This window comes from Mytilus edulis, chromosome 8 (genome assembly GCF_963676685.1).
Source record: "Mytilus edulis chromosome 8, xbMytEdul2.2, whole genome shotgun sequence".
Taxonomy (NCBI): Eukaryota; Metazoa; Mollusca; class Bivalvia; order Mytilida; family Mytilidae; genus Mytilus; species Mytilus edulis.
In genome coordinates this window covers 24,715,655-24,727,084 of record NC_092351.1, presented here as the reverse complement: position 1 = coordinate 24,727,084, position 11,430 = coordinate 24,715,655, and the positions used below count along the sequence as shown (strand labels likewise).

Genomic DNA, 11,430 nt, shown 5'->3' with positions numbered 1-11,430 from the left:
TTAACTTTAATGTACAGTAGTGTGATTTTCAATGCACAGTTTTTGTGCTTGTGTATATATGTTAGTAATATTTTTATCTTATCTGAAAAATGTGAAAAAAATAATTCATTGTGTGATACAATATTAGATTGTATACACTCTGTAAAGAAAAATATATTAAATGTTGATATGAAATATTTTATTTATATGAATATCATGAAAACAAATGAATATGATCAAATAGTTGATTCATTGAAAGTTATTATCATCTTTTTATTAACCATGAATCAATTCAAAACACCTGTAAATCCCAATCTGAATGGTGTCAGTTTGATTGGTAAATTGACTAACTTTAGCTGCGTTCCATAACACTTAGTTGATGAAATCACTTCTTTGAAATATAAAATCCATGTTAATAAATGTGTCAATTCCTCACATACATGTACTAGGAATAACTTTAAAACTGCTCAAGATCTGCCATATACATTATCTCACTTAGTTCACCAGGATACAGATAGTATCAATTTCAACGATTGGCATATTAAAAACACCACTATTGCTTTAGGTATCCAAAAACTGAAAATTAGTTCCTCCTATATAGTTCACATATTTTTTGTACAAGCTACGTCCACATCCATGGTAACTACCACTCTAAAATACCTGAAAAGAATTGAAACATATGTAAATAAAAGTTATGGGTTTGTTCTTTTACAAAATAGCTTATATCAAACACTCACATCAATAAACAACTATTTAAGTAGGTCAATAAATGTAATCATTAATGTAAACATGTATCTGCAACTATTTTTAATTGTTCAAAAATACTTTCTCTTTATAATTTACATAATCGTCATACATGTGACATACCCAACTAAAAACAGTATAACTACAGTTATATTCATATGCATGCTGACCCGATTCCAAAAACCCTAAATTTCTGGGTTTTCACCGTATCTAAAAATAGATTACTCGATAAAACAATTCAGAGACCAAAGAGAATCATGATAGAATCTTTCCTGATTATTGGAAAAGTGAACAGTGATTTGAATGATACATTTGTATATTTAAATACACTTAAGCTTTGTTATTCGTGTATGAGATACATGTACATAGTATTGATATGTAAACAAACAAAATTTAGCTCGAAAAGGGTTAACATAATCAAACCTGTTATTTATGTTATGTTATACTGTTATAATAGTAATTTCTTGCAAATAAATTTTTTTTGTAATGATATTTTTATTACTATATTGTGTCTTTGAAAAAAAGAAGTTAACCGTGCATTTAACCTTGTGTATATACAAACATGTAAATAATGTAATAAGACATGTTGTTCTAATAATAGTCTCACTAACATGTACTATTAAGTGGGTTATTACACTGATTATGAGAACCAGAATTGTACAGCTATATTTAATGTATAAAATTGAATATTCCTTAGGTAAAAACAATGAGTGACAATATACATCTTATATCCTTAAACTGTCAAGGTTTAGGACAGAAAGAGAAAAGAGAGAGATTATATTTATGGAATAAACATCAAAAATGTAATATATTATTTATACAAGAATCCCATCTAATAGAGAAAAATGAACATATTATTAATAGTGAAGTAAAAGGTAAATTTTTTTCATAGCTATGGAAGTTCCCAATCAAGAGACGTTTCAATAATGATTAAAGACAGTTTAAATTATAAACTAATAAATGAAGTTAAAGATAATGATGGCAGAATCATTTTGCTCAACATTGAAGTTAACGATAACATTTTTACCTTAATAAATGTATATGCTCCAAACATTCATACTAACAGAAATAAATTTTTTAAAAAGGTAAATAACATCATAGAAAATAATCGATTAGGTATTTTAATTTTAGGAGGGGACATGAATGAAACCCTATTAAAAATAGATAGGAAATCAAATAGCTCTCATAAATACTATAAACCAGTAAATAGCCTTAAACAGCTCATTAAAAAACACAAATTAATAGATATATGGAGGGAAATAAATCCAAACAAAATTCAATTTACATGGAGAAGGAAAAACAATACGAATATAACAAGCAGAATAGATTTCTTTTTGATCAGTCCAGATATAAGGCCACATGTAATCAATTCTGATATAAGACCTGCTATGATATCATACACTGATCACCAAGCCATTTCGTTAAAAATAAGACAAAATCACCATGGCAGAGGAAGAGGTTTCTTTAAAATAAATAATAGTATTTTAATAGATGATAATTATAAAAACCATATAAACAATCTTATTCTAAAATATAAAGAAAAGGCACTTACCAGAGATTCAAGAGATATATGGGATATCTTCAAATCTGAAGTAAGGGACATAACTGTTATGTATTGTAAATACAAGTCATCTGAAAAGAAAAATAAAATAAAAGAATTAGAAATGAACTTACAAAGATTAAATAATAAAATTAATCCTTCAAAAGAAACTAAAGATGAGTTAGAAAAAATTGAAAAAAATCTAGAAAATCTTTATAAAGATGAAGTTAAAGGTGCACAAGTAAGATCTCGAGTCAAATGGTTAGAAGAAGGGGAAAAAAACACAAAATTCTTTTTAGGTTTAGAAAAATCAAGACAAACAAAAAAAAAATATTTCGGCATTGAAAGATAAGCAAGACAAAATTATAACAGAACCATCAGAAATTTTAAATTTAGAAAAATGTTACTATGAAAATTTATATAAAAGTACAAATCCAGATGTTAATAATATTAAGCAATATGTTGAAGAAACAAAAATAGATCATAAATTAAGTGATGACGAGAAAAGCTCTCTAGGCGGCCGCATCTCAATAGAAGAATGCACAGAAGCCATTTTTAATATTAAACTAAACAAATCACCAGGTGTAGATGGTCTAAGTGTTGAATTCTATCGCACATTCTGGGATAATATAAAAGAACTAGCAGTAGAAGTTTTCAATAGGTGTTACGAGAAAGAAGAATTAACAACATTACAAAAAATAGGAATAGTATCTTTATTGTACAAAAAAAAATGACCCGCTATCCCATGACAATTATAGACCTATAACTTTACTAAATGTAGACACCAAATTAATAGCCTATACTTTAGCCCAACGGTTAAAACCTGTTTTATCAAAAATAATAAATAGTGATCAGAATGGATATGTAAAAAATAGGTACATTGGTTTTAATATCCGACAGATTCAAGATATCATAGACTACTCTGAAACTTTTAATATAGATGGTGCTTTGTTATTTATAGATTTTTCAAAAGCTTTTGACTCGTTAGAATGGTCATTTATGTATGAAGCTCTTTTAAAATTTGGTCTCCCACAGTCGTTTATTAAATGGGTTAAAACTTTATATAATGGTGTCAAAGGTTGTATGCTAAATAATGGGTGGATTTCTGAAACCTATAGCATTTTTCGTGGTATTAGACAAGGGTGTCCCTTGAGTTCGATAATTTTTGTTATAGCTGTAGAGATTCTGGCATGTAGAATAAGACAAGATACAGGTATTAAAGGATTTCAAATCAAACTTGATTCTAAAACACATAGTCTTAAAATATCACAACTTGCAGATGATACTACTCTCTTTCTTAAATCAAAACAAGAAATAAGCCTGGCATTAAATTTAATTGAAGAATTTGGAACTCTTTCTGGTCTAAAACTTAATAAGTCAAAAACTGAAGGAATATGGCTAGGTAAATTAAAACATTCTAAAGATAAATATGAAAACATTAGTTGGAATAAAAGCCCAATTAAAAGTTTAGGTGTATATTTTGGAACTAATAAAATTGAATGCCATAAATTAAACACAGAAAATATTTTGAGGAAGTCAGAAAAAGCAATTTCAAATTGGAAGAAAAGAAAGCTTACAATGATTGGACGAATAACAGTAATAAAAACATTAATTATACCAAACGTAACCTTTTTAGCATCAGTAAATAATTTATCGAGAGACTTTCTAACACAATTTAAAAAAATAATATTTAACTATATATGGCAAAACAAAAATGAGAAAATCAAGAGATCTACTCTATGTAATGATTATCAGGATGGAGGTTTAAAAATGATTGATATAGATAGTTATATAACATCAATCTATATATCTTGGGTTAAAAGGTTAACAACAGAAGAATTTTCAAATTGGAAGGTTATACCCTTATATTACTTTAACAAATTTGGAGCAAACTTTGCTCTATTTAACATGAACCCTGAAAATATATATGACATACCAAATTTAAAAAAAATTATGCCAGAATTTTATTTTGAAATTTTAAAAAGTTGGTATAAAGTACATAATAGTTCAAAGATAAGCAAGGGGTTAAATTTCAAATGTATAAGACAGCAATTTATTTGGGGTAATCAATCAATTAAATTAAATGGTAAAAGTCTTGTTTTTCCAAACTGGATAGAAAGTGACATTCTTTTTATTAATGATATCATAGATAAACAAGGAAATATCTCCCAAAAAGTAATCTTAAATAAATTGAAAGAAAAATCAAACTGGATCGCAGAACTTTCTAAACTGAAATCTGCAATTAAAAAGGAATGGAACCTCATGTTAAAATCAAATCAATCGATTTCAACTAAAGTTCAAATAGATAGAAATCTTTACTTAGAAACAAAAAACAAAGCCAAATCAATTTGCATTAAAAAATTAAAACCTAAAGATATATATAATTATATCAAAGGTATAGAGAGTGACACACCTATTGGTTTCATAAAATGGAAAAAAAATTTCAATCTAAATTCCTCAAATCAATTACATGATATATTAAACTTTACATTTCACCAGTTAATTGATAACAAACTAAAAATGTTTAGGTGGAAATTGATCAATTATATATTGCCATGTAAGCAACTGCTTTATCAATGGAAAATAATGAAGGATAATCAATGTCATATATGTCACCAAGTAGACAATTATAATCATGTTTTCAAAGAGTGTGAATTTTTACAAGAATTTTGGATTAAAGTTGGGTCATTACTAGATAAAATAAAAATAGGTACACATATTTTATCAATGCAAAATTTAATACTTGGATACAAAATTCATGACAGTTCATATTTTGATATTAATGTGTTGTTAACAATTGTTTTATTTGCTTTTTACAAAAGCAATTATGCATCAGAGTTAAAACACAAGTACATAGATGTATACAGGGTTTTTAAATTAGAATTCTTAGAATGGTATGAAAATAGCATACTCTTAGAAAGAAAATGTAGTAAATTTTTGAAAGAAACATTTAAATATATATAATTCACCACAATGTAATTCAATAGCTGAGGCGTACAAGTACTTATGATTGAGTAGTTGTGTGACAGAGAGTGTGTGTGTGTGTGCTAGTTTTGTGACCAAGTTTGTGTGTAGACACATGTGCAAATGATGTGTGTGTGTCTGTTTATGTGAAAGTTAAGACATTATACTCCATGTACTCGCAGAGCAATATTATGTTTTTCATTTATGTTTTATGTATACTGTTTCTCTGTTTACACGAAACGATTGTCAATACTTTATACAAAGTATAAAAAAAGGTCTCATTCTTTATCCATCATGTCCATGTTTTGACCATGTTAACTTTATACTGTAGTATCCGGAGGGTTAGTTTTAGGTCATCAGACAGACCATCTAGAGATGTCCGAAGCACTACCCAGAAACCATCCTCTTCCGGTTGAAACTAATGGCTATATGCAGACGTCTAATATCACCAGAAGAGCAATCGGCCGTTCCTGACTGCAGGAACGACCATCCAAGGTATATATCGGTCTTGAGATATACTCGGGATCACAACATTGGCGCTGCGAGCACTTATTTGCGTGGAGCATTGCAATTAAGGGCTCATTTTGTGATTTGAGGCGACGTTCGCTTCGACAGTGTTTCCAGCGGAAAAGGATTCGGGGGAAACCTTTGCCGATCGTTTTTTGTTGTGTAATACTCTGGTAGAGAATATTACATAACATTTCAGGGGTTTTGCAGCGCGGTAGAACCCCTGATTTTTGTGTATTATTGAGTATTTTTTATGTTTTTGCCGTGCAGGTAGTGTACGGCAAAAAATAGTAAGACAGGAGGGGAAAGGTGATTTGGTTTATTCCAGCGCGGGAATAAGTCATTTCAGGCACTCGTGGAGTATTTTGGAGGAATACTTCACGGTTGTTTAGGAGAAAGGATTGTGCAAGTAGACGTCAGGTTACCTTGCTGATCCTGAAGCTGGGTACCAGTCACCGGTAACTGCAGACCAGAAGGACGGGTTACCAGTCGTATTGTTATTGTTATTGTTTTGTTTACTTGTGTTAACCGCAGACCAGAAGGACGGGTTACCAGTCTTTGTGTTATTGTTTTGTTTACTTTTGTTAACCGCAGACCAGAAGGACGGGTTACCCGAAGCAGTAGTACTAGTATTTGTGTTATTAAATAAATAAATTGTGGTATTGAGTGTGTTGTTTGTTGTTGTTTATTCTTTAAATAAATAAACTTTGTTATAAATTGTTGTTCAGTGATTTACAGTTACAAATGTCGGTTGTAAACCTAAACACTTGTAGCTTTCAAGAGTTACTCCAGCTCCCAGGTATAGGCATAAAAACTGGGGAGCAAATAATGGACATTAGGGAGAGCAAGGGCTTTGTGACCGAGTCAGACTTGTCCACTATCTCCCACCTACGAGTAACAAGGGGCATCTTATCCAGGCTGGACTTCAGCCAAAATGGAGGTGGCCAAAATATTGGGCCACCACCTCAGGCCCAAGGCAGGCATGGTGAGATGTTAGATAGGGGACACATTGCCCCACAGGGCACACCCTCCCAAGTACAAGGCCAATTTGCATTTAGACAAGAAGCATGGCACCAGGGGCAAAGTCCTGGGCCTTTGAAAGGGCCAAGCCAGATGGACTCTGCCTTCCTTGAATATAGTTCATATCCCGGTGATGCAAATGCTAGACCTGAACCCACAGGGAATTGGGATGGGGGCTACAGGGAACAGTTACAGAAAAAAAGTGGAGTCACCATGATATTGGTGACCCAAACCAAGGTAGTCCCCCTCACCACATGTACAGGGGTAGTATTGGTAACAAGCCATATTGTCCAGGTAAAGACAGTGCGTGGGACAAACTTACCCTGAACTATTGGGGCACACCTTCACACCCCATAGGTTACGCAAGCAACTATGCAGGTCAGGGGTCAGCACCCTGTACCCACTGGTGGGGGACAGTACGAGATGGCCTGCAGTAAGTATGGCAAGGGGCAAGACAATAGGGGTGCGGACACAAAGCAGACCCCATCTCATGACAATGGGGATAGGCAACCCAAGAACCAGTATAATCAAGGGTATACAGCGGTGCTCCCACAAGGGGTCACCGCAGGGGTGGGCTATGGACAACAGGCCTACCCAGTACCATATAATGAGGATATGCCTAAAGAAAACACAAGGGGACCTGACAACAGAGGTGGGGCACGAGGAACTTTAGGTGGCATCTCTAAAGTTACCAATGCCCCAAAAAATATTAAGTATGACGGGAAGGGCAACTGGCAGGCCTTTTTCACAAAATTTGCAAGGTATGCGGAAGTTTGTGAATGGGGTCCCCAGGAATGCAAGGACCAACTTTGCTGGTGTCTTGAGGGAAAAGCCAGTGAATATTATGCCCTCATAACAGAAAGAGACAGGGAGGTGAGTTATAGGGAGCTTGTGGAGAAGCTTCACAAGCGGTTTGGTTTCAAGGCGCTCCCTGAGACTGCCCAGGTCCAGTTTAACAATGCCCGGCAAGCCCCTGAGGAGTTTCTCGAGGACTGGGCTGATCGGGTCTTGTCCTTGGCCACCAGGGCATTTAGAAACCTCCCTGACGATTACATGTACGAGCAAGCCGTAATGCGACTGTGCCAGGGCATTGAAAACAAACAGTTGGGAGTGCAAATCTCTAACCTTCAGCCCCAAAGTATTGAGGAGGCCATAGATAAAATACGGCTATTCCAACATAACACACAGGCAATATATGGTAAGCCAAATAGGCGTGAGGTTAGACAGGTAACTGATGGGCAGTATGGAGACCACCATGAGGCCTTCCGTGCACGTGAGTATCAGGGGCCCCATGTAAGGGATACCATACCCCTTGAGAGGGCCCCAGTCAGTACATGGAAAGTGGAGTTAGAAAAGTCTGATAAGAAGTTTGAAAACAAACTTAGTCAAGTCCATGAAAAATTAGACGACATGATGGACCAATTCAAGCAACTCCTCACAAGCCCCATTGCAGGAAGCTGCTTACCTGGCAGACAGACAGGGACAGAAAGTTGCCACCACTGTGGGGAGAGGGGCCATTCCAAAATGGAATGCCCAAACTATAGAGATAAGTCCGTCTCAGGGGGTCCCTCCACTGATAGAGGGCCTCCATAGGAGGGAGTGTGCTACCATTGTTTTAAGCCTGGACATATTAAGAAGGACTGTCTGGATTTACAGGAGAGAAATAGAACTGTTACCTCCACAATTCAGTCAAGCAGAACAGCAACAGGACCATTAAACTTAAACGGGACTACTCAGGAGGCCGGAGTGAGTCCCCGCAAATGAAGTTTGGCCTCTCAGTAGTTGAGTCTGTACCCAAAGGCATAGTAGCGGAGGTAGATATAGTGGGCCCAGAGGTAGGTGCCAGGGACAGAGAGGGGAACAGAGAACCTAGAGTGTTGGTGAAGGTTAGAGCAGAGATGGAGTCAGAGCAGTGCTTTAATTCTGACAAAGAGGCAGTTCCTTCAGGTGGATTGGACTGCTACCTATTAAAATGTCTCTGGAACATATTGGGGCATGGTGCACCGGAGTTGGACCACAGCCTTCTTCCAGGGGGGTATTTGTTGGTTGAGGAAATCCTTAAAGGGGACCCAGGCTTTGACGGGTACTCCTTACCTGATATTCATAAACTGATCAAGGTTGATGTGGACAGGAGGTTCACTTTAATAAAGGACTCCGACAGTGGTTGTTGGAAAATAAGGGCCAATCAGGGGTATTCCTTGATGGTGGATACCCCAGCCATACCATTAGAAGAGAAATGTGAGGTGCCCCAAGGCAACTTATTTACTGCAGCATTGCTCACAGGCGACCAGGAGGGTTCAGTAGCCAATATTATGAGGGAACCCATAGGAGCTATTTTTGCAGTTGAGAATCACAGTAGCATTCAAAAGGTTGCTGCCACAACAGAGACAACTTTGGCAAGTGATGAGGAGGCCCAAGAAAGTTGGGACACCACCTCAGACGGTGAGGCACATACCACTTTGGTAGAAGGGGTCAGTGATGAAAAGATAGTCACAGTGTTTCCTACTCCTGTTGTTGACGGAGGAATGACTGACAATACTGAAAACAGTCATACATCCCTCACTTTTGAGGACCCTTCCTCAACAGGAGAAACTGACAGAAAAGCGGCAACAGAAAGCAACAGTCCGCTCAACAATGAAAAAGTTATATCTTTCAAATCTCCTGTCAACCAGGAATCTGTATACATTAATCCAGAAAGCCCCGATTTGGGATTGGGGTTACTTTTCAAAACAGATATTGTAGGCACTAGGTATTTCAATCAGCAGCAGCCGCCACCAGTAGACAGTGGGACGTCAGTCTTTTGTGTGAGCACAGTTAGATCGGGTCCCAACAGAAGACAGTGGAATTCCCTACCTAAACAAAGGTATAAATACAGTGCAAGTGAGGAAAAATGAGACCAGACTCTTCACGACAGAGAATGGATCAGCACAACCTCCTGGGTCCAACTATATAGTGGACATGCAACCACTAAATGGCCTGGTTCTAGTTTGTATAAAGACGGGGAAGAGTTGGCATACGATCCAGACAAGAACAATTCACAGTTGTCTGGGTTCCCAATTTGTTGGGAACCCATTGTAGTATCTTTTAGTTAATCAGTAGACCCATGGATACAAAGGGTCCGTTTTGGGGGGATAGGTTTTACACTTTTTAAAAATTGTTAGGGGGATAGGGTATATACTTTTTAAATTGATGCATATTTTCTCTAAATTTGGTATTATTTCCGTATTTTATTGATTTTGGGCGACAATCACAGGGCCCCCCATCAGTAAAGGGGGCCTTATTAATAAAACTGTGGGGAGTGTAGTATCCTGAGGGTTAGTTTTAGGTCATCAGACAGACCATCTAGAGATGCCCGAAGCACTACCCAGAAACCATCCTCTTCCGGTTGAAACTAATGGCTATAATGCAGACGTCTAATATCACCAGAAGAGCAATCGGCCGTTCCTGACTGCAGGAACGACCATCCAAGGTATATATCGGTCTTGAGATATACTCGGGATCACAACAATACCATCAGAATGTCATCAATGTTTGATACTCATAATAGGCTAATGCATCAAGTTTCTCAGTATTCTGTAGCGCATTCAAGTAATCGTTAAAGAAAACAAAACAGTTATTTCATTAAATTTAAAACTTACCAAATAAATTAAGAATATTCCAACATACAAGAATGAATAAAACGCACGTGTTCAAGATACATAATAAACATCTATACCACGTGATATACAATTAAAATAAGTAGAAAAACGTAAACAGAGAGAACGTATGTTTTCCGGATTTTATTGCTATGCAGTTTTTGTAAACTATATAGATTGTAATAATATATTAACCACTTTTGAAACTTATAATAAGTTTATCTTGTGAATCCCCTGGTTCATTTGATAATTCACACACAGGGATAAACCTATCTGGGATAGTTGTACCTTTTAGGGTATTTGTTAACAACCAATAGTGCAATAAACTGAATAATTATTAAAAAAAAAAAAAAAGATATTGATCTTCAGTCACATTATTTTTAAATCAAAACTAGCGAAACATTTTAGTTTTATTGGCGCAGGAATTTTCATTGATGAAGGCTCAACAAAATTCAATGTGCAAAAGTTTCATGTCACACTATACTCGTTATTGCTAAGTGTGAACATTGGATTGGTACTTAATCAGGACTTTCACGAATCGCATTGCGGTATATGCCATCCAATCATATCGTCCATTAACACAAACCATATGCTTAATATAAACCCAAACACACGCCTTATGTAAATAACCACTTAACAGTTACTACATCATGTAACCAATAGATATATTAATTTGATACAATTTTATCTTCATTGTAATCATATGAATTTGGTTTATATTGTGTCTCATGTATCAAAGTATTGCCCGAATCATTGTAAAACCTTAATTGTTTTAAATTAAGTGCATATGAATATACGATATCTACACAAAGACTTTCGGGAATTTCGTCACATTACTTGTAACTTACAGAAGAGGAGAGAAAAATACCAAAGGGATAGTCAAACTCATACATCGAAAATAAATTGACAAATCTATGGCATAAAAAGAAAACGACAAAGAGACAAACAATAGAACATAAGACGCAACTAAGAAAACTTAAGACTAAGCAACACGACCCCCATTAAAAACTGGGGGTGATCTCAGGTGATCCGGGAGGGTAA

The 11,430-nt window shown here is 35.4% G+C and overlaps 1 long non-coding RNA gene across 1 annotated transcript; it reads right to left on the bottom strand.

Moving 5' to 3' along the window:
- Positions 1 to 161: 161 nt before the first annotated feature.
- Positions 162 to 10,492, bottom strand: LOC139485152 (uncharacterized). Its single transcript, XR_011655261.1, has 3 exons — positions 10,393 to 10,492; positions 2,276 to 2,355; positions 162 to 639 (listed from the first exon to the last, which is right to left on the bottom strand). It is a non-coding gene; the product is annotated as an uncharacterized lncRNA (long non-coding RNA).
- Positions 10,493 to 11,430: the final 938 nt, after the last annotated feature.